The 26215-nt window shown below is 32.5% G+C and overlaps 1 pseudogene; it reads right to left on the bottom strand.

The window, feature by feature from the left end:
- Positions 1 to 2104: 2104 nt before the first annotated feature.
- The window catches only part of LOC107013554, a 32621-nt pseudogene continuing 8510 nt past the window's right edge, over positions 2105 to 26215 (bottom strand).

The raw sequence follows: 26215 nt of genomic DNA, 5'->3' as shown, positions 1-26215 counted from the left end.
GCAACATGTGACACAAATATAACAACATATGCCTGTAATATACCACTAATAACTTATTGCATCAAAAGGAGGGTTAAAAAGATCTGGAATATGCCCTTCTTTGGTAACTCTTGTTCTTGCCATCAACCATCTCATCATCCTTGGGGATGATCTCTCTTCATTTGCAATTACTTGATGGGTCAAATAAGGAATGACTTCAAATGCCCAGGGCTATAAAAATGGAAAAGATGTCAATAATCAAATGTTGAATTACTTAAAATAATATAAAAAGATTAAAAACATTCAGCTTTACCATGAAAGCCCATGGAAACCCAAACAAGTTTCTGGTCTTTTCTCCTAAGGGCCTCAACAAGTAGTCGACAGTTAGATGAAAGCTCTCATGACCCCACGAGTAGATGTTGAAAGCTTCAATATCTTGACAGAAATTGACATAATTTAAAAGTATGTTGTTGCCCGGATCCTTCGGCAAAATATATTATGTGTAAACCAAAGTAAGCACAATGACTCATTGTGCTTCATTGGTGTATCCTCCCGTTCCAACAAACTTAATAAGTCAGAATTTTTAAAGCTTTTGCCAACAAGGGACATCAAGTCCTTCTCCTCAGGTGGCAGTGACTGTTGTGCTGCTTCTGCTACTTCTTTAATGACTTTCATTATTCGTGGTTTTGTTTTAACAATGTATTCAGGGATGGGCTCAACAGGATGATGACATATTAGCTCTGTAACTACGTAAAACTCTCTTATGCCAAAGAAAACTGGCATGCTACAATAATTAATTAAAATATCATCCTTCTTATTGGGATTTTCAAAAATGAACCTTCTTTTCAAAAGTTCAACCACGATGATCATTTGAAAACGTGGAAGTGCATCAAAGGGTAAATCAAGAAAATGACCAAAACTCTTATTTCTGAAAAAATCTTCCAATTGATTTGTCTTGAGGATATCCCTGAATTTGACGAAAGGTCTTCCCAGGACTGACCTAATAATGTTGTCACCATTAGCATCAAGCAGCAGATGCATAGGGAAAGTGTTTGCATTGATGATTTTAATCCCATCATCATCACTAGAATTGAACTCCTCATGAATTTCTTGTTCTTCTTCATGAACTTCATTTATTTTTTCTTGTTATGCCACAACTACTACTTCTGTATTTTTCCTATCTTCTTCCTGAACTTCATTTATTTTCCCTTGTTCCTCAACTTCTTCTTTTTCCCATCTTCTTCCTCCACTACTTGTCTGTGTTCATATTCCTTTTGAAAAAATTCTACTTCTGCTTGAGAAGAAGAAACTGCTTCAGCTGCAAGATTTTCTAAAAGTGTAGTATTTTCGTTCCTCTTCCTAGCAATTTTAGACCTAGCCTTCTTATGGATCTTTGTTTGGTTAGATGTGTCAATTTGATGTTTTCTTTTGACAGGAGCCATTATATTTGTATCTGCAATCACAAAATTAAAATATTTAAAAGCCCCAAAATGATCTACAAGCACAAGTCAAAACAGGGCAATAAGGAGATAAGCAAACAAATGCATTTCAAACCCTAATTAAATATTAGTTGATAAGATATATATCAACGATAAAGTAGAAATTATGAGGACAACACAACACCTCCTTTGCTGTAGAAGATGATCTGTGAAAAAAGAATGAGAAGAAGAGAAGAGAAGGAGAAGTGTATTGTACTGGCAAAGGGAGAGGAAAAACTGAAAATAATTATTAGTATAATAAATAAATCTAGGAATACGAAACGACAGATTTATAAAAGAGAGGAAAGAAGAGGAGAGAGGGGAGAGGAAAATGAAAATTAAAGCAGTTTTTTTTTTTAATTAGGACAAACTGTGACATATGTTGCCACATATATACTATATGTTGCTACACATATACGATATGTTGCCACATATAATTTTGTCGTGTTTATTACTACAGAAATTACATATGTTGCGACGCATATACTATCTGTTGCTACAGATGATTCCCTCTGTTGCCACATATAATATTGATCCTTTCCATCATAATTGACATTTGTTCAAACAAAATCGAAATACTCATAAAAAAATTTAATACATAACCACCTATCTAATCAATGGTTGTAAACACAACATTTTCATTGATCTTACCTTTTTTTAGTTCTACGCATGTCTAGGTCTTCATTGTCACTAAAATAACCATTTCGAGCCTTTACAATCCCATAATTCCATAGGAGTGAAGAATATCTCAAGCGAAGGGTGTCATTACTAATTCCACATGATGGTACTTGTAATCCATCACTCAAAATACTCAGCGTATGCAGCAACAAAAATTCCACAATCTCTGCATGGTGTATCATCAATAAGAAAATATAATAAATTCACATTTAGATAGTCGTAAGACAAAATAATATTGTGATACTTACAGACTACTGCTTTCTTGCTGGGCCATACCGGTAACATGACTGACTTCGGATGGGTTAGATTTCTTCTTTCCTTGGTAACATTTTCGAACTGACCAGTTGGTTCGCTCATTTTGCTCAAAAAATCCACTAAACACAAGGTACTTTGGCTACATTGTAACCATCTTTTGAATCTTGGAGGATAGTTTTCTATTAGACCTAGTTGAGGACATGGAATCATACACTTTTATGCACCGTTTCTTCAATCCAACGACTACCAAGACCCAATGGAATTCCGTATTACTTTTTACAGGGACATAAACATCATCCGTCAAGTGCCAAGACATTCCAAAAGATATAGCATACCCTTTGATTATGTCAATGATTTTATCCTCATATTCACTAGAATTATCAATGTATGTTTTGAAAAAAACAACTAGTGGTGGTATATTGATATTTAGAATGAATCTGCTTCTTCGACATCTTACGCAAATAGTAAAATATGACATCCACATACTGCACACATAGATGAAACAAGTGTATCAATTTAATTGTATATATTCATGTACTAAACAATATATATAAAAGTGGGCATGGATTTACCTCATTATTCCAGCACCTATTGGGTTGTGACATTACGTAGAACCAAAGCATATTCATTGGAAATGCATCTACTAAATCAAGTTGGTCAAATTCAAGTTTTGAGCAATTGACAAAACAGTGATTCTCTTTGTTTCCTCTGCAATTGTGTAATCATTATAAATCATTATTTATTGGACAACAAGAAGAAATTCTAACAATAGTTGAATGGCCTTACTTTACTTAATTTTTTGCATGATGCTTGTAAAGAACCTCGTTTATCCATTGCGAGAAGGATGACATTAGATTAGTTGGACAATCGCCGTCAATGTTAAAACCTTCAAATGGATATTGTCACATCACAACTGACAACTTCGACTTTCTTCCCTTTCTTTTTTACTTTCGCTTTTTCTTTATGCTACACCTTCTCCTTCTCCTTCTCCTTCTGCTTCTCCATCTCCTTTGACTTCTTCTTCTTCTCCTTCTCCTGTTTCTCTTCTTCTCCTTCTCCTTCTCTTCATTTTCCTTCTTCTCCTTCTCCTTCTCCTTTTCCTGTTTTGCCTTCTTCTCGTTCTCCTTCTATTCATTTGCCTTCTTCTCCCTCTCCTTCTCCTCCTTTGCCTTCTTCTCCTTCTCCTCCTTTGTATTCTTATCATTTTCCTTCTCCTACTTCTTCTACTCCTACTTTACCTTCTTCTCCTTTTCTTTCTTCAATAATCATAGAAAGTGTTTGGGAAATAGATTTTTTTAACCTCCTACATTTCAGAGGCTGTGAAGTCTTCTTGGATATTTGCACATCAATATTATAAGACATTTCCTTAAAAATGTCAGTGAGTTTTTTAACACGATTGATAAAATAATCATGTTGCTGCTCACATTGTTCGCATAGAAAAAAAGAGCATTTCATGTTAGAAGATTGAGTTGTTCTCATGGATGAAGCTTCTTGTATCATTTCATCTACAAGGTAGATAAAAAAATATTGAAATTTTACAATTCATTATAAAATAATAATAGCAGTATGTTGCAACCGATGGATAGTCTGTTGCGATAAATTAACATTATGTTGTCACATATGTACCTGTTGTTGCGCAACATATACATCCTATTTAGCAAAAGATGCATCATATGTTGACACATCTGTACAGATAATTGCAACATTTGAATCTTACGTGACAGCATATGACCAATATATCACTAAAATGTGGCAACATATGCTAAATATATTTTGGACGCCTGAACAACACTATATTTCTAAAATCATATCAACAAAATGGCCAAAAAAAAAGAACAACAAAAAAATGACTTTTCACCGAATGATAACATCACATATACATTTCCTCAAAATAAGGATTTTTTGAGTTGGCTGATTTTCTTTCAAAAATGATAAATAATCCACACCATAAAGTCGATTATTCATTTTTAACAACTAAAGAACATTTTATTGTAAATTAATCCAAGAAAAAAACTTTGAAAATTATAAAGTATTTCAAAAAAATAACTTACACATTTCTACTCGAACACGTTTACAGTTCAGAAAGATAAGAGAGTAATGGAGGACTTGTGAGGAAGAGTAACAACTGCACAGGAAGAGTAACGACAGATTTCCGAATTTCTAAGGAAGAAGATGAACAATCCCCCAGGGGAGGAAGAAAAGAAGAGAGAGAAGAGAGGAAGGAAGATGAAAATATTTTGTTTCTTTTAAATGATTTTGTTTGAATTATAAAGGTGGTTTTTTTTATATTTTATAAAAGATTATAATATTTTTAACATGTTTATTTGGTCCCATAATTATTTAATTACATTTTAAAGAGGATTTGACCAGCTCTTGGTCAATGTCTCTCCAAAAACAAAAACGAGACTTATTTGACACCTTTCCCTTAATTTTCTCTGGTTACATATTCAACCATTAAGTTGTTCATTTTTATTTTTTCCTTTAAAAATATTATAATAAATTGGATCTTATAATAAATTGAGTTTTTTCTACTACCCTTAACATGTCCGTATAAATAAGTTCTTTCTAATATTTTATTTGATAAAAATGTTTACAATTTCATGAGTTCCCGTTTCCATCATTTTCAGTTCAGGTACTTCTTATCCCCCCTCTTTTCTTACTTTTTAAATACTTATTTGTTTGAGTCAAAAAAATATTTTGTAACTTCTAACCACATTCATGTTGCGATTCAATATATGTATCAATTTGAAAGATTTACTAACATTAGCTTATGAATTACAGGTATGTTTACTTTTTATGTATGTTTAATTTTTTAATTTACGACATATAGCAAATCCAATAATATATGAACCATCTACAATTTATTGGTTTTAGTACAAAATTTATATTAAGTAGTTTAAAATAAACGTGCAACGCACGTTTGCAAGACTAGTATTTTAAAATTAATCACACCTTCACCAATAATTGTTTATTTATTATAAAATTTTATATCGTCAGTTGATAATCATTTGATTTCCCAAAACTAACAAGTAGTAACACTTCTTGGCAGAATAAGGATAAATTACAAAATCATATTTAAGATGATTCATTGAAGGATAAATGATAAGATGTTATAATCATCATCTTGTTAAAGGAGTAGATATTATATCCCAATATCTTGAATTTGTAAACAAAAGATTCATTACTATTATCGAAATGCTAGATCTGTAGTTACACAAGAAATAAAATACTTAAGACTGTCAAGAAAAATGATAATTGAAAAAGGGAAAAAATCAAGTCAATATCTAAATTCATTGTATGTGTATAAATAAGACAGTGTATTTAACTCAAGAAAGAACACTATTTTTCTTTTATTTGGCGAGGAAAACAGAACATCCGCTATTCGACCACTGTATATTTTCTTGGACAATTTCAATAAAAGTGAAAGCAATGAACCAGTTTTCATCACCTTGCTCCTCTTATAAATATTTTTCATCTACTCCCATCTTTTCCATTTTTGAGTTTATGTGATTACTATTAGTCGACTCTAAGCTGAATCCATTTCATTGACAAAAGGAGGCAGTCTGAGTGAAGCAAAAAATATCAAAATCAAAATTTCCAACACATGACAAAACATGGCAGATTGGAAACGTTCTAGCGTCTAAAAATGACATGTATGTGCAGTAAGACATTAAGACATTATATCACCATTTTCTAGATCCATGAATAGTAATATGGACTTGATGTCCCTATATTTGGACATAAAAAGCAACAACAATTGATTTTTTGTTATGAATATTAATACGGATGTTCCCGATTTTCTCTATGATATATAGCTAATCCTTCACTACATACATCATAATGAATATAATGTTCACACCCTCTAACTTTTGCCATAATCTTCCATGTTAATGCGTTGTTATAAGACCTGCCTACGTGATGCCACCACAAACAAAAATTCCCTTTTAATTTATCATATTTCTAAAACTAGCATCCTTTCATGAAAAGTTGTGAATTTTATGAATAGTTATGACTTTTATGAAAAAGTTGTGAATTTTATGAAGAGTTGCGACTTTTATGAAAAATTGCGACTTATGAAAAGTTGTGACCTTTTCGAAGGGTTGTACTTTTTCAAAAGAGTTATGACATATCCAATAAGACACAATAATCATTGATTCACACTACCTTTTGTTTTCTATAAATGTAGGAATTTCCTCTTATTTTAAAACAACAAAATTTTTGAAGTTCTTCTTCTAGACACTTAAATTATTGTGTACTTTACTCCTGTTAAATGACTCACTCATTCCATTGTTTTTGTACAATACACTGGTAAATATAATTGTTCTATCCTGAGAGGTTATACTCCTTAAATCTCGGATACCAGCGGGGAATAATATCCTCAAGAGGACATTGTGCATTCGGTGGACTAGATTTTTTCCATTTTATTTCGTTGTAATGTTATTGATCTTGATATGTTTTTTAAAAGTATAAATTTAAGCCTATGTTATTAATTGTTATTTTTAGTACATGCTTTAGATTTTGTTTTTTATGTTTCTGAAAAATTATTGTTATAAGTATTTGTTTATACAAATTAAAAAAAGAAAAATGCCCAAGTACCCCTCAACTTATGCCCGAAATCCCAGAGACACACTTATACTATAATAAGGTCCTATTACCCCCTGAACTTATTTTATAAGTAATTTTCTATCCCTTTTCGGCCTACATGACACTAGCTTGAAATAAAAGTCAAGCAACGTTGGGCCCAAAAAATAGTGTCATGTAGGCCCAAAAAGGGTAGAAAATTCTTAATAAAATAAGTTCATGGGGGTAATAGGATCTTAGTATTGTATAAGTGTGTCTTTGAGATTTTGGGTATAGGTTGAGGGGGTACTTTTGCATTATACCAATTAAATAACAAACGTTAATTGAATATTTAAGCAAGTTTTTGTACTAGAATTGTTGAAGGTAAGATAAAAAATCTCTTACAAATCTCTAATTTCTTCCTCAACAACATCATTTCCTTACTTCCAAGGATAACATTTTGTGTTTTTCAGAAAATACTCTAAGAGCAAATAACTTTGCATGTTCATATTTTTTTGTTTATTTGTTGTCATCTATTTTCACTTAATTTTATCAGTGGATATTATGAGTACTTAATGAATTGGAAGTTGATTGAAGTGTTAATAACTTTTTTGATGTATGTTATTTCACAACACCGAATTTTTTTGGTCAGAATGATTTGTTATCGTGAGTAGATATCTCATAGTTTTTTCCCTTTGATGTATGTTTTTTCTTGCTGTTTGTCTCCTTAAAATTGTATTGATCATTTTTTGTTTTATACGTATATGATCTCACTTGGACAAAGTTTTCATCCTTTTGATGTTTTTCTTTTTTCTTCCTTTTCATTCAGCTCTTCTTAATATTTTTTGTATGAGTTATGACTATTTTCGGTAAGTTTAATTTGAAGAATATGATATAAACCGTAATCTAAATTCAAGTAATATTTTCACCTACAAAAGATATGTCTATTTACATAATTATTGTGTCCATTATGTCCCAAGTCATTGTTGAGCATTTGAGTTATTTAGGTTAGAGTCAATTTTAATATTTTAATGTTCAAGTATATTTCATTAAAATGAGTCTAGAATCCTTTATTTTGATCTACTTGTACTTTCATAATGCAAAAATTATATTTAACACATCACAATTAGAAAGAACTAGAAAATAGTTTGAAATATGAAAATACTGATTATAGGAAAGAAAAAGAAAATATGGTAATTTTAAGTTTAAAAGTGATTTTTTGGTAAATTTCAAACCATCGTAACTCCTAACTTATGATAAATTATGGTTCTTTCCAGATATGGTTTGAAATCCCTTAGAATAATATTTTCAACACCTCCAAGTTTGCGCAATTTTGAGTTTGGATGAGTGAGTTATACCTTTCGGAAGTTGGGCTGTTGGATTATGGAAAGCCCAACCTTGATTTGGGAAGGGAAAAGTTGTATTTTCCTTACCTAATTAAATTGATTCCTTTTTAGGAATTAATTAGGGTTAAACTAGACCTTTGTTCAGTTTAGAAAAATAGAAGTCACGCTAGGGCTTGGAGAAGAGAGAAAATAAGAGATAAGAGGAGAGAAATCAAGAATCGCTAAGAACAATCAAGCTTTGCGCGTTGAATTCGTCGGTGGTGATCCCTAAAAAAGTATGTGAGATCACATATTGTTAGATGACTTAACCCACACACCAATCTTGCTTCAATTAATCAAATTTAAGTTTAAAAGTGATTTTTTGGTAAATTTCAAACCATCGTAACTCCTAACTTATGATAAATTATGGTTCTTTCCAGATATGGTTTGAAATCCCTTAGAATAATATTTTCAACACCTCCAAGTTTGCGCAATTTTGAGTTTGGATGAGTGAGTTATACCTTTCGGAAGTTGGGCTGTTGGATTATGGAAAGCCCAACCTTGATTTGGGAAGGGAAAAGTTGTATTTTCCTTACCTAATTAAATTGATTCCTTTTTAGGAATTAATTAGGGTTAAACTAGACCTTTGTTCAGTTTAGAAAAATAGAAGTCACGCTAGGGCTTGGAGAAGAGAGAAAATAAGAGATAAGAGGAGAGAAATCAAGAATCGCTAAGAACAATCAAGCTTTGCGCGTTGAATTCGTCGGTGGTGATCCCTAAAAAAGTATGTGAGATCACATATTGTTAGATGACTTAACCCACACACCAATCTTGCTTCAATTAATCAAATTTAAGTTGTTGAATTCTAAGAAATTGAGTTCTTGAAGACATTGTTGAAAATTCGTTGAGTTCTTGATGGTCGTGTTGTTGAAGTCTCTTGTTGATTTTATTGATGTTTTCAGGTGTAATTTCGGGTTGAGTTTATTGTATATTCGTATTAATAATAATCCTAAGTGTTTGGGGAAAGAACCATGGAATTTTAGAGGGTTTGGAGATGAAAAACGAAGGGGGTTGGGGCGTCGCGCCTCTTAAAGCCCCACAGACCAATCTCTATCCGTAGGGCCTTGGGTCACCGCGCCAGCCAGAGTGCAGCAACCTAGCTCTCTCTAGTTTGACGGTTGGTGCCCCACACATCTCAGAGCTCCAGGGACGCTAGTGTCACGACCCAGATTCTGGAATCCGGATAGCAACCGGCGTCGTTGACCTCTCAGAGGTCGCAGACAAGCCTCATCTTGCATTCATCACATTCATCTAGTTAAATTTGCGGAAAATTTATAAATTTTTATATGTATGAAGCATACATAGACTTCATATAACTATTAATTGGATACATCATATGCTAAGCTCAACATAAGAGAACAACCATCTAACATAAAGAATCAATTTGAAACTGAAGATGAATATATCATAAATAGTTTGCCAAATATGAACTTATTACAAAGCTTCGAAATGAAGGTGCGAAAGAAACGTTAGCGACAACATCCAATAGCTATGTCTAAAACTAAGGCTAGACTAAATCTGTAGCATCCTCGAAATCATGAGGACCTGCCAAATGGTTTGGAGAAACACTGAAGTCCAAACCGCTGCAAGTGTCGTCAACCTGTCCTCTTACCTGCACCATTAAAAATAGTAAATATTAAGGGTTAGTACACCTCTTTTACTACGTATGGGTGTATTCACACATACACATAAGGCTATGCATGATCAAAGAAAGTTCTTCCTAAACAATATGCTATTTCTTGAAAGCCTAGTGACTAGACTTTCCTAAATCGATAGATGTGAATTGTTGTATAAATATGATGTATTTTAATGCATTCAAAGCAAACAACTCATTTTCTATATGATTACAAAACATTAGTATCATCCACATAATTTTAGAACAACTCGGGCGAAGATTTGAGATTTTGATCTCTTAGGACGAGAGCTCCTCTTTGTACACTTAGATTATTTTTCAGTCTGTTTCTTCTTGTTCTTGTGTAGTTCAATAACTTCTTTGGTCCTATGTTTTACTTATAAGTGCAATTATTCATTGTAGTCCCATACCCATAATGAATCGATGTAAGTAATCCAAGGACTAAGGAATGATTTCCCTACCTTATAGTGAGTCATTCTTTACACTATATATTCATTACCTTTCATAAGAAATTCTCTATTGATCGTGCCATTGATTTCATTACTTTCATGTTTTATATATTAAACATTTCATAAACATGAGACTTTGGAATCGTTGATGTAGCATAAAACATCTCAAGTGAGGGCCCAACATATGGGACCTCAACCTGAGGGCCTTCTTTAGCAAACACAGAGTCTGCTTCATTCGTTCATTCGTACTTCACATCATTCATTTCATTCATTCGTAGGCTGATGTAAACACCAGCTGTACCTAGGATGAAGTTTAAGAATCTCATCGGGATCATGAAGTGCAATGACCAAGAATGACCTAATGTCATTACTTGAATCTTATTTCACCTCCGGATTGTGTTGCACAAACACCTTCCGTACTGTTCATTTCATTATTTTTCATACATTGAGGAACTCCAACCTTAACCGATATAGATTATGTGAACATCATGAAATCCAGTGTCTACCCCACACCGACAAGAGGTGGAATCACCGGCCAAAGTGAGCCAAAACATGCGAGCATACATGGGAATTGAACCCCGCCAGATCCCTATATTGGCAGTATAGGTTGGAAGACTAGGAGATATAAAGAGACCCGTACCCGACATGCCGGACAGTCTCGTCAAATGAGAGTTACGTGAAAATTTCACTACACTTGAACTTTTAATCATTTATTAACTTACAAGTACAATTCGATGCTTGGTTTGGCCAAGCTATAAAGTTATTTTGGCGTTATAGATTCATGAACTAGCTTTGAATTTATATGAAAGTTATAACTACTTATTCGATGCTATTACGTTCACAAGTTCGTGTGGATAGGGTATGTTGAGATTTTTCCCATTGATTTGCATACCCTATGTTATGAGTTCATTGATGTAGAGATTGATATCACTTTTTTAGTATAACTTCACAGATTTTGGGAGATAATATTTTGGACATAGTTTTGCTAGCCAATTTTTTGGCATAAACCAAACTTTGACATAGGTGGTCATTTAAACTTCATTTGTTGTAAGCCAACCTTTTTACATTAAATTAACTTATAATTATCATTCAATGAACAACCTATAACAGTAGACTCAACTTTATAAACAACTCATAACAACTTCATCTTTCTCGAACACATAACTAAGCATTATGTCATTCCTTATTCTGCGTAGCTAATCACTCAATCATCCAAATCCAATCTATAGACCTCATTCATCATTAATAAATCAAGAACTTATAAAATCAGTTAGAAACACATACCAAAAACATGTTCAAGATTACATATATATACTTACAGAATCGAAAACAAGGATAATTATGGAGATGGACGTTCAACAATATCATTGGGAAACAAACCTATTTTCGAAATTCATGAGTTTGAAACGTTTGAAAAGCCTTTTGGAGAAATAATTCCATGACCAAAAACTAATACCTTAAGTAGAACTTAATCTACGAAGACCACCTTGAACGAACCTTGAATAAACCTCGAACAAACCTTGAAAATCATCTAAGAAAAATTTTTTTTCTTGCGTTTTGTTCACTGTTTTTCTCACGCTTGTTTTGTGGTTTTAGTCGTGCATTTGATTGAGTTTTAACGTGATTTTTAGTTTAAAACTGAACTTGACTTATTCAACTTAGGGTTTAGTAAGTTAATTATATAAATTAATTAACTAATTACTAAAAAACCTTCCTAAGTTGACTAAACATAGGAGAATATAACACTTAGTCAAATCTGGAAATTGGTGTTGACTATGGTTTTGGTCAAGATTTTGACTTTATATTAACCAATTAAATCCTTAATTTAATTAATTTAGGTACCTAGGGTAAGTACTAAAGTACCCTCAAGTCATTGGAACCAAAATTAACCCTTTTGGACCATCCTAGGTTGAGTACTAGGATGTTTCTTGAGTTGTACTAGGTTAGTGTAAGCATTTTGGTTTGACCCCTTTAAATTAATTAATTAAATGTATAATTTAATTAATTAACTGACCTGGGGTAATTACTAAATTACCCTTAAGTCGTTACAATTATAAACTATTCCTTTGAACTATCCTAGGTTAGGTACTAGGTTGTCTTTTTGTTGTTTTAACCGAAATCTGGAAATTGTTTTGTGATTTCGGTTTTGCCCTTATGGATTAATTAAGTAAGTTGCTAAATTAGTTAATTAAGTAGTCTAGGATAATTACTAAAGTACCCTTAAGTAGTTAGGATCTTAACTAACTCTTTGGACCATCCTAGGTTTGGTACTATGTTGTCCCTTGTCTTAACCGTAATCTGAAAATATCCTTTTTATTTTCGGTTTTATCCCTTTCAAATTAATTAATTAATTTGCTAAAATTAATTAATTAGGTAAAATAGGGGAATTACTAAAGTACCCTTAGTTGTTAGGACCATAACTGACCTTTTAGACCATCCTAGGTTAGGTACTAGGTTGTCTCTTTAACTAGTACTAGGTTAGTGTTAACCCGGTTTTGGTCCTAGTTGTCGGGTGCACTAATGGGTCCAATTCGGTTAGTCCTAGGTTATTTAGTTATTGAGGGCAGTAGATTAGAGTCAAGAATTGGTAGGGAGGTTAGGCCCCATATGAAGTGGTCATTTGTGCACGTTTTTCCCCTAACTACCCTAACTGAATTCGGTTAGGGTGGTCCCCTCCTTTGACAGCTTCTTCACATGTCTTGCACATGTTCTTGCACATGTGTTTGTTGCACTTTCCTAACGAACTATTATTTATGGTTTATTTGGTAATGTTAACTTATTGTCCCAAGGATCCTCACTATGTCCTTGGGCATTGTTTAATCTGCATGGTCATTTTAAATGATCATGTGCTATGGTACTAGGCTTGACACTTGGATGTCTAGTACTTTGTGTGCAAATACTAAATATATGTTTTTAGATTAGGGTCTTCATTGCAGGTAAATATCATAAGGAAGCTCATTAATGTTAGAAAATTGGCTAACACCCTAAAGCCAATATTTTCTAATATGCCCAATATTTTACTTTTTTGGGTATTATATAGAAATTGGCTAATACCCCTTAGCCAATTATCTATACTATGCCCAATATTTCTCAATATTGTGCATTGGGATCCGTATGTACCACCAATATGCATTCTTAAAGACCTATTGGTTTCTTCACTAGACATGTAATTTTTTGGAATGTTACAGCTAGTTCTCCTCATTCTTTCCCCACCTTTTCGTACTAGTTTTTAAGCGATGTACATATGTTTATTAGTTAATTCCAACACTCTAAGTTATATCTAAGCATCATGAAATCATCCATAAGCATGAGATCATGAAAATTGAATCCATAATCCAATTCAAGGAAAGTTAAGATCAAATAATCAAGTCTAGAAGTTAAGGAGCAAGTCAAAGCAAAGTTCGTAAAAGTTTTCAAGAGTTTTTAGAAATGTTTTAACTTTTTTAAAAAGACTTAAGAGTTGAGTTTAGTAAAGAATGATGTTGAAGTTCTTTCTTCAAAGAAGTATATGCGAACTTTGTACTTCCAAAGAGGTTTAAAATAAATGATTTCACATTTAAATAAGAAAGGAAGTTGGGATTTTCAAACAGTCTTCGGGCTAGTTGTAATAAAAGAGTTATAGATTCCTGAAATAAAGCATGCACGGAAACTAAGATTTGAGCTATGTTTTGAGCACTAATCTCAACTCACAGAAAAAAGATCGTTTAAAACATGTAGCCACCACGGGTACAAAAGGTTCTTACTTTTTGGCTGAACCCTTTTCATTGTAGACTAGTAGATCCATTAGGCAGTTTAGGTCTTATACCTTTGGTCGGGTATAGAATGCGCTGGCAGCCTGAGGTAGATCGTTGTATCATCACAATATCTCTTATGTTATGGTTGTCGGTTAGAGAAACTCCCACAGAAGTCATTGTATTTTATATACACAGTTTATTTGTATTTTTACATATATTTAAGAGTTAATTGTATCTTTGCTTACATACAGAGTTCAAGCATGTTCTTAGACAGTTTTTATTTATATTGCACTTGCTATAAATCGTTTTATTTTTAAATGAGTCCAGTATTTTGAGGGGCGGTGTTAATCAGTAGTGCAAGAAATTTTTCATGCACATAGAGATTTTCATTAATAAGTTGAACGTTATTCTACAAATATAGGTGATGGAGACTTCCAATTGCAAAATTCTGCGTCTTTGACTTGTTGGTCAAAAGCATCAAAACGTGTGAGAACCAATCTATTAGGAGGAGGAAATAGATTTTATGGGAAGGGGGGATGCCTTTGTCAATTGGTTCAGTATCGATTTTCAAACAAATCTGTTGAACAGAGTACATATTTGTATGTCGATTCTTTAACGTGTGCTACTAATATTAGGTACGTTTGATATCTTAGTGCGGATACTTGTCTATAACTTACATTTTGCATATCCAATCTTGTGATTTAGGAGTGACAAAGTTAAGAATAAGTCTATGTGCCATATGGGGCTAACCTGCAATAATCATATACTATTATAAGTGGGAAGCTCCAACCTTCAAAGTTGGATTACGATTTTGCCCTCTACTAAATCAAATAAATTAATTTATTTTTAAATATTAATATTTAATTATATACTGGTAGAATATGAAGTCCAACAACTACACTTTAATTGTTTAGTTATGACATTGTAATTATAATTATAATTAATTAGGTTAAATTAAATTAGAGTAGAAAACAATAATATATGAAACTCTTCAAATTTTTAAATTAACAGAAATTATTTAATATTAAAAAATAATGTATGAAACTCTTCAAATTTGTGATTCTTTGAATTTTGAAACTAAAATAAATTTACCTATCATGATTCAAGTGTCCCATTAGTAAATTTTTGTAGTTGGAAAGACAAATATCACTATAAATACCAATTAATTGCTTTCTACGTCATCACATTCTTTTTTATCTATCATCTTCTATTCTCTTTTCTTCTTCCTAGAGTATGATATTAGATACATGTTGTGGAGAAGCTAACTGGGGAGAAGAACAAATTGCTTCATTCTAAAATTAAAAGAGAAACTTTCTTACAATATAGTTCTACCGTTAAACTTAACAGTATAAGATATGACATATATATTCCGTAAGATCTTTTTTTATGTTAGATTATGATTTTGAAGTTTTTCTTTTTCATTTTGGAGTTAAGGTATAGTTGTCCAAAATGGATTGAGTATGCAACCCATATTTTTATGTAATTAAGTATTATTTTGCATTTTATGAATTTTTTTTTGTTTTAGGTGTTAATATACTTTTACGTGCTATTTAATTGACAAAAACTTCTACAAATACATGATGAGTTTGATAATACATGAATATTTTATGCAAAATATGTTTTTTTTAAAAGAGAAGTAATTTAAATAAATACATAATAGTGATGTTAGAGGAAAATGATAATGATTTTAATATAACTCATAATAGAGCATGTGCCTAGAACTAGTTAAAAACATGCACAGGAACATGATACTATGTATTTGTAGTGATGGTAAGAAGAAACAATTAAAAAATTTAAAAGTTTGAGAATGCTAAAATTGTGTTTGTAACATACCTAGATATTATGAAAAAGCTTTTTTTTTTATGATTTTGTCATAAACTATATTTTATTTAGTAGGGTCGTCTTTGTCCTGAACATTCATTGGTATGATTAATAGTTTGTTGCCATTAGAATTTTTAGCTCTAAGATAAAGCAATATATAATTGGTCGATCATGAGAAAACGTAGCTTTCCGTAGATAAATGCTAACAAATTCTAATGACATAATACATAAACATGACAATTAACTTGGCTTTGACGAACAACAATGTCCTCCAACTATCAGTGTGCACAAGTAGACACTTAACTTGTATAAAAATGAACAAGTACACAGACATATCCTACACAACATAATACACGTATGACATCACATAGAACACAAAATCATCATGTAGCGTGTCATATAGGACTAATGTATGCACTTGTTTAATTTTATAACAGTTTAAGTGCCTACTTGTGCACACACAAAGTTTAAAGGTCATTGTTGTCGGCTGACACCAGGTTAAGGTCATGTTTATGCTATTTGACTAATTAAAAAGTAACTAAGTTATTGTAAGTATTTTTAGGAGCCTTTTACGCATGCAATTTATTAGGAGTAGGAGTCTTAATTTAATTAAAGTTAGTCAATTAGTAGGTCATCAGATAGTGCCCTATTTTCTCTCTTTGTTTGTTGTTTTTCAAGTGCTATTAAAATCTAGTACACTAATTTTCAGAGAAATAATAAATACTCAAGTTTCTCTATGCTTTTCTTCTTATTGTATTATCTTTATTTATCTCTTGTACCAATAATTTTGTTATCAGAGCTTAAATCCAAGTTAGAATCCATCTTGTTATCAATTAGGGATATTGGTAGAGGAAGAGAAAAAAATAGTGAAATATTGTGAGATCTTTCTTGAAGACAGCAAAAAATTCCCGTGGCAGGGAATGACACAGCAGTATCGTAGTAGCCCATGATTCAAATTTTCAGAGGGGAGAATTATCAATTTTGGAGTCTTGAGATGAAGTCTATTTTGAAGTTTATAGAACTGTGGGATGTAGTTGAAACTGGAATATCACATGGAAATGCAAACAAACTGAGAGAACATCGAAAAAGATACTCGAAAGCTCTTTTCATGTCGACTAGGTCATGGTGGTGGCAGAGGTAGAAACTAGGTTGGTGAATCACGTCAATACAAAAGCACAATTCTATGTCGATGCTGCAAGAAATTTATCCATAAAGAAGTTTATTGTCTGACGAAGTAGAAAGACAAGCAGAAGGAAGCCAATATCACTCAAAATGTGGAAGAATAAATAATTTATTTATGACTCTTTTCCCACTAACTAAAAGTTATAATTTTGTGTGGTTCATTGATAGCGGATGCTCCATTCACATGTCAAATTTGAAGTCCCTATTTAGAGATCTTGATGAGTTACATAAAAACTGAGGTGCGACTAGGAGATGACAAACAAGTGCACGTAGAAGGGAAATGTATTTTTGAGATTAAAATTGTCCAAGGTAATGTGAAACTATTATATGACGTGCAATATGTTCCACTTTGTCTCACAAGCTGTCAAGTGTTGGTAAATTGATGACTCGTGGATAATCAGTCGTGTTTGATGATCAAGCATGTGATACTAAAGATAAGAAATCAGGACGCACCATATATAGCTCATGTATCTATATCTAAAAGAAAATGTTCCCCCTTGATATTTCAAGTGTTGGAAATATTGCCTTAGTTGTCAATGGAAAGAATGAGACTAATATGTGGCACTTATATTATGGACATATAAATGTTAATGGGTTGAAACATTTGGTTAAAAAATATATGTTTATTGGTTTGCCAAAAATCAATGAACTTTATTTGTGTGAAGGATGTATTTATGGGAAGCAAGCCAAGAAATCATTTCCGGTAGGAAAATCATGGAGGGTTACAACTTGTCATGAACTTCTGCATGCTAACTTGTGTGGGCCAATAAAAATGGAATCCCTCGGTGGAAGTCGGTATTTTTTATGTTTACTCATGATTACAACCATTTTAGTTGGGTTTAATTCTTTACATTCTAATCAGAAACCTCTGAGAATTTCAAGAAATTTAAAGCATTAGCAGAGAACCAAAGTGGCAAGAAGATAAAATCACCATGTATCGATAGAGGTAGTGAATTTTTTTGTCTAAAGAATTTTATGTATTTTGTGATGAGAATGGAATTCTCAGGGAACTAACAGCACCATACACACCGGATCAGAATAGTTTGGCCTAACGAAAGAACCGGACGGTAGTGGAAATGGTGAGAAGCTATATTAAAGCAAAGGGTCTACCAGATTACTTTTGGGAGAACCTGTTGCAATCATTGTTTATTAAATGGCTAGAAGCTCGCTGAAAGAAAAGGGCCTACCAGATTACTTTTGGGGAGAAGCTGTTGCAACCGCGGTTTATCTTCTAATAATTCTCTCCAACAAAAGTTGTTTGGAACACGACATTTCTTGAAGCTTGGAATGGTAAGAAGCCATGGGTAAGCCACTTAAGAATTTTTGAATAGCATATGATTTGGTTAATTTTCATCCGAAGCTTGATGAAATATCTGGAAAATGTATTTTCCTTACCTATAGTCTTCAATCCAAAGCATATCGTCAATATAATTTCAAAAGTGTCAAAGTGATCATACGTAAAAATGTTGTATTAATTTAGCATGCCTTTCGGAACATTAATTCAAGGAATTTGAGATCAAATTGTATCTACTGATGAAGAACCTGCAGCAGCAGATCCTACTATTGGACACGTTCCTAGTGACCAACAACAGCTGCAGCACTTGACGACTCTTTTGATGAGCCATTTCCACTAAGACGATCAACAAGAGAAAAGAAACAAAATCCCAGATATTCTAACAATGTAAAAACTTCTTGTAAATTGGCTTTGCTTGTTTTAGATCCTGTTTGTTATGAAGAAACAAAAAAAAACTGAATGGAAGAATGCTACGGTAAAAGATATGCAAGCAATTGAAGAAATTCTACGTGAGAGTTAGTTGATTCACCTGAAGAAAGGAACGTGATAAGGCTCAAGTGGGTATTTTAAACAAATTAGTGCAGTGAAGATTGGAGCATTCAAAAGAAAAAGCTCGTCTCGTGACAGAAGGATATTCACAACAACTAGGTATAGATTTTGAAAAAACTTTTTATCATGCTGCATGATTTGAAACAGTGAGAGTTGTTTTAGATTTGGTGCACAATTGTGTTTGCCGGTGTATCAATATGATGTGAAATCTGCTTTTCTGAATGGTGATCTAGACGACGAGGTATACGTTTCACAACCCCAGATCTTTTTTATTAATGGCAATCAGAACAAAGCCTGCAAGCTAAGAAAATCTCTTTATGGGCTAATGCAAGTTCCGAGTGCGTGGTACAACAAAATTCATTCATTCTTTCAGGATAGTGGATTCACGAGAAGTGAAAATGTTCCCACATTGTACTTAGAGAAGTAAGTAATCCAGGATAAAGATGAAATTTTTATTTCTCAAAAGAAATATGCAAAGGATATTTTGGAAAAAAATCATATGATGAACAACTACACTTATGAATATCAATGAGAAGTTGCAGCATGTAGATGAAACTCAGAAATCAAATACGAGATTTTTCAGAAGTCCAGTTGTTGTCTTAAATTATCTAACGCACACTATACCGGACATTGCTTTTTTATGTTAGTGTTGTGTCTAGATTATTGCAGAGTCCGACAAAGCAACATTTAGATAGTTATTATGCAGGCTATTTGACGATCGAAAAATAACTTTAGCTTTGGTTCTAGAGCGGTGACATGAAGTTCAAATAAGCAGCATACAGTAGCTTTGTCAACGTTTTAGGCCAAGTATACAACAACAAGTTTAACAACACGACATGCTTTATAACTCCGCAAACTACTTGCAGATTTTAGTTATGAGAAACATAAGTCTACTGAGATTTTTTTTGATAGAAAATCAGCAATTGCTATGGAAAACAATTCTTCTTTTCATGGGAGAATCAAGAACATTGATGTGCAATATAACTTCAACCGGACATTGATAGCTGATGGAAGAATAGTGGTGAAATTCTGCCGCACAAACGAGCAAGCAACGGATATATTTAGGAAGTCTCTTCCTTAGGCTAAGCATGAATTTTCAGGTTGCAATTAAAGAGTATTTGATTTTGAATCAATGAAAAGTGTTATTTGTCTGACTAAGTTATTGTTCATATTTTTTAGGAGCCTTTTACGTATTCAGTTTATTAACATTAGAAGTGTTAATTTAGTTGTAGTTAGTCAATTAGCAGGTCATGGGATAGTGCCCTATGTTCTCTCTTAGCTTGTTGTTTTACAAGTGCTATTTAAAATCTTGTGTGCTAGTTTTCTGAGAAATAAGAAATACTCAAGTTTCTCTCTGATTTTCTTCTTATTGTATTATCTTTGTATATCTTTTGTGTCAACAATTTATGCATTATGTCAATTTTCATATTCGACCTTGTGCTTTATTTATAGTAATGACATAACATGGTCGTATAAAAACTTGTGTTTTTTTGAACTGAAGAGACAATCTTTCATCTTGTAATGTTAGTAGGGGAATGCGTAAAATAAACACATGTTTATTTTTAAAATCTCCATTGGATATTGTAACACTAATGGCATGACTTTTGAAATTATTACATATTAAATGTGTTCCATCACATAAACCATCATAAGGATTGAAGTTATGTAATTGCAGTTTTGGACAAATGTTTTTGTAACTTCAATCTATAAGGAGGTAAACCTGCAGGATTTAAATTGTGCATAAAATTTTCATATTAAATTTGATATTTCGGATCAATAATCTCATCGAAAGCTTGATAAATTTTTGGAGGTGTCAAATTTTAAGTTATTAGCATATTTTTAATCTCATAGGCGAAGTCATTTTTTGTTGTTAAGATGATGCAAGAACTACGATTGAAGTATTTGAATTATATACACACAAATTTAGATAAGCAACTTTAAATAAATGGTGCAAAGATTTTTGTTCGTTAGTGAATGGAATAATTAAAGAATTGAGAATAGTGATTTTTTACTTTATCATTTGTTTTCGCACAATTAGTACCAAATTGCATGAAATATTCATAGAAAACAAGATCATACTTTCCGCACATGTTTTTTGATAATTTTAATTTTTCAAGATAAGGCTAAATTTTGAAGCATAGCAAGATTTCATAGATAAGATTATTTTTTTTACCACTACAGAAAGTATGAAGAGTTTTCCCGAAATTTCCACTAAAAACAACTTTACCACCAAATATTATGTTGTTTTTAATTTAGTCTTTATAAAAAAAAATCTAATGCTTCAATTAATTTTTTTTGCCATTGAAATTTCATCCCACAAACTACAACCGGCAGAGAAATCAGCCTAATCTATCAGTTCACAATTTTAAGTAGCACATAGTTCATTAACAATACCTCAACAAGTACAGATCAGCCTTAATTAAGTATCATGTTGATCAATCTATGTTCAAATAGTTTCCAGTCCACATCACAAAGCAAATAATGACTAACTGGAGTTTCACCTCAACATATAATTATTATATCATCATTGTGTTCCACAATTAAAGTCTCAAAAACATAAAGTAAAGAAAACATAATTAATGAAGTGCGCTGCAATGATATGCAATTTCATATTGACCGATACATGTGTGTCTTATGATACATGATATTCGCTGAATCTCATACATGAATTCATGGGGGATGCACAAGGTTTAGGTTACCGCTTGAAGAAACCTCAACATCAATCTCACTTGCTAGAAGAAACCTCGACACTAATATCACTCTCCAAAAGAAACTTTGACATAACTATCACTCGTCGAAATTATTTCTCATTGACATCACCAGAACAAACCTCGTCAGAACCACAATAGATCTTGGCATAATGTTATAAACCAATGCAAATAGGCCTTCTCACACAATGATGAGAAGATATCACCTCAATAATGTCATGCCCAGAGTCTTCACCGTCGACGTGGCGAACACTCGAAGACCATTGCTGGCCCCCAAATGAACCCTTGGCCTGGCTACTTAACTGAGCGGAAGACTATGATAACTCAAATAAAGAATTTAAGTCATTCTCATAACATAACTTAATAACTTGTCTCAGCCAAAACGACACTTAAGTCTCAATATTGTAAAATACGAAGTATAAAATAAAGGAAACTCCAAAATTGAACTACTACATTGTCTATGAAGGCTCTAAATTGACTGAGATGGATGTTGGGTAGGACCCCACAACATCCTAAAAACTAAACTAATAAAGCAAATGAAAAGAAGTCCTCCAGAATGCAACGAGGCTCACCACAAACTTTGGAGCTTGAACTGGATCAACAAAACACTATGTGCTAATCCTGGTTACTTGCATTTGCATCATACGATGATGTAGGCCAACAGACATTTGTACATTGAATGTATGAGTATGCAAGTTAGAATATTAAACACATCTATTAAGCTTGAAATCGATTAAGGATGAACATTCCTTGACTTTGCTTGACTCACAAGATAACAACTCAATGTAAAGCAACAAAGACATAGGCAATATATATATATATATATATACACACACACACACATCGCTGATATACTAGTATAAACACCTAATTCATTAAAGATAAAATAATAATAAACTCAACTTTAATTATATATGAAAGTAATATAATTTTTATGTGAGTTTCTCTAACCAACAACCATTGAGCCTAAGTGGTGATACAACGTCTCGTCCACACTACCAGAACACATAGAACATCCTCAACCTAGTCGATCCACTGTCTAAACTTACGTGATCATCTAAAAAGTATGACATGTTAATACCCATGATGACTACATGATTACATAGGGACTTGAGTTATCTGAACTCTCATCTCCACATCGGTGCTCAATACTACTCCCAAAATGTACTTTAGCTCATGCTTTTAAAGGAACCTCTTTCCTCTTAGTTGATATTATTTTCTCAACTCTTTTAGCTTTAAAAAGCTCCTCTTGTAATCAATATTCCCTTTTATTCAAAAACTCTTTTGGAACTCTAAGTTTCTTCTTGACTTAAATGTAAAACCATTCATAAACTTCCTAGGGAACTTTTTCCTTTTACCTTTTTGAGAAATAAAGTGAACCTTCACTCTTTTCCTTAACTCAAACTTGAGCCTCAAAACAAAGTTAAAAACGTTTAAGTAAGACTCTAAGAACATTGAAAAGCTTTACTTTAACTCAATTCATAGCTTAGGACTTGACTTCTTAACTTTCTTAACCTTAATTATAACTTAGCTTGAATTGGATTATGAATTGAAGGATCATGATCACATGTTTATTGATGATTTCATGATGTTTAGATGTACTTTCGAGTGTTTGAATCAACTAGGAATGATAGATTCATCACTTAGGAACTAGTATGGAAAGATAGGGAAAGAATGGGGTCTCCAGGTGACATTGGCGCTCTGAGAGGCGCGGACGCCAGAGCATGACGGACAGACTCGGGTCCGAGGCGCTCTTGCTGGCATGGTGCGCCAGGGCCTGTCAGACAGTCCAGAGGGGCTCTAGTAGGTGCGGCACCCTAGGGGTTGTCAGATGGGATTTTCGACTTTTCTTATTCGTTTTCATCTCTAAACCTCCTAAACTTCAATGGATATTTTCCCAAACACTTAGAATCATTAATATACTCAATACCCAATATATTAGACCTAAAAACAGTCCAAAAACATGAATCAAACTACTAGACATGAACTATATTTCTACCAATAAGAATTTCACAATTTTTCCACAAGAACTCCCATATTTAACATTACATATACTCTAACTGGATGAATTGAAACAAATTCGGTGTGAGTGAAAGGAACCAACAGAGAATGATCTCACATACCTCAATAGGGATCACCCCCGATTAAATCAACACAACGATCTTGGCGTTCTTGGACAATTCTTGATATTCCTCTTCTTTTCTCTTTTCTTCCAAGCCCTGAGCGTTCTTAATTTTTATTCAAGTGAATTGGGACTTGTTTTTTATCCCTAAAAAACCATTAAAATGAATTTAAGAAATACCATAGTGAAAATACAACTTTGCCCTTATGAAAATCCGAATTGGATTTTCCTCGGCTCAACAACCCAATTTCCGAAAGACATATATCCCTCATACAACATCGGGTTTACGAAAACATGGAGGCATTGGAAAGATCTTCACAAGGTATTTCAAACCATATAAATACCTCGTCCAAACTTCTCCTTAGCTGGAAGTTATCGTTTTTTGGAAGTGGCCAAAACTCACTTTTGAAAGCTTGAAATTTTTCAGATAGCCCTACTCATTCCCAAAATTGATTATTCTTGGTTTCTTAGCTTATTCTTAGTTAATTCAAGTTACTTAATGTTAAATATGATTAATCCATCATATTATTTTATTAATAATACATCAATATCACCAATCAAACCATTCACAACATCATAGACCTCATTTAACATAGTTACTTATTTAGCATTCCTTTTTTTATCATAGGATTAATCAATATGAACAATTCAATCCATCACTAATTCTCATCAGTCCCCAACACATAAAACATGGAAGCTACAAGACTCGACACGTTTTATCAAAGGTCTAGAAGTTTAGTTGTCTTAAACAATCATCTCTCTCTGAAACACACTAACATTGGCAACTCTTCTTCATTAAACATATATTCAGCCAGTATTACTTTCTCTTTGTTATTTCAGAGCACAAAAAATATTCAAAATGTTTCTGGGGCTTTGTTGTTTTTTGTGAATAACAGAAAAAGCAAAGTCAATAGTTGATATGTTTAACGAAGAAGATTTAAGTGATACAAGTATGTTAAATATTGTTTTCAAATATCTCAGTTATAGAACATGGGTATTCCCCATCTTTTAATTTTGAGTATGATTTAGCTTCCGCAACAGTTTATTATCTTTAGTATGCTCATGATGATGCCAGCAGGGTTAGCTTGGGATCACTTGTGGTCCTAGGTTCCGTGTCCGCGTCTCGGGGGTAGCTTGGGGCGTGACATCACCAGAAGTGAAAATCCTATGTTTAGCACTAAAATTGTCAAAAGGAGATTGGTGCATCAACATATAACCTCCAAGTAATTTTCTCCTCTCTTAAACACTATTATATCGCACAACTTTCCTTCATTGAACATATCTTCTGCCAGTGTTACTTTCTATCTATTATTCATAAGCACAATAAAAATTCAAAAACATATTTGTTAAAGATCAAGCTTATTTTTATATACGAAAACATAGAAAAAGAATAATTCAATTAGGAGAAATATGTCAGTGTTTGTTGTGTCACAAAATATAGAGAATATTATATTTCCTTTGATTCAATTTGGTATGCACAAAAGTCAAATTAATTATTTCTTTTGTATAAATTTGAATTAGCATCTAGTATAGGCAAAGAAAGTCTTACAATAATGGGATTTATCATATACTTTTTTTGGTTGAACGTGATTCATCATTTTCAATTGGCCTTGAGCATATTTTTTCTTAGACACTGGCCTAATACCACGGTTGAAATGTTATGCATAAAAAATAGTCCTAAAAAAAAGAAAGAAGCATATAGTTGTATTATATTTTAAAGAAATCTAGCAATTCTATAATTTTAATTTGTTGTAATTGGTTCATTGACCAACAAGTATAAATTTTTTGCTAAGCTAAAATTCAATAGATGACTATAGATTTTAGATTGCACATTTAGTTAGAATTATATGGGAATTACAGACTCTAATCTTTTATTTTATTTCAAAATAGAGAAGAACCGAAACAATTTTTTGACAAGGGAAAAATTATGAAAAACAAAAAAATCTTAAATAAATCAACAAAACAAAAAATTATCTCAAAACACACCTGAAAAAAGAATTAAAAAATGTGGATGTACTAGACAAGAAGTAATGTGCTCAATTTCTTGATTTTGATCACTCGAATTTTTTTTTCTGTTGATGAAATTAATGACAAGCAAGCAGGATGTAACATTTGAACTGAAATTCAACTATTAGAATATCTAATTTGAAATGGAAGAGTGACAATATTAATTTCTTATGAATCTATCTAGAGCGTCTATGAATTTGAGGATGAAGACATACTTTTTTGATGTTTTTTATGTGTATGAAGAACGTGAACTGATGGATAGAGCAGAGATCTTTTCGATGTTTTCTATGGGTGAAGGACTATAATTTGGGGGATAAAAGTCTTTAGGTTGGTATTTATAGATGTAACTAGTTCTCGACAAGTGCTTTGCACGTGAATATC

The sequence above is a fragment of the Solanum pennellii genome, chromosome 3 (assembly GCF_001406875.1).
Source record: "Solanum pennellii chromosome 3, SPENNV200".
Taxonomy (NCBI): Eukaryota; Viridiplantae; Streptophyta; class Magnoliopsida; order Solanales; family Solanaceae; genus Solanum; species Solanum pennellii.
This window is presented reverse-complemented; position numbering and strand designations above follow the sequence as displayed.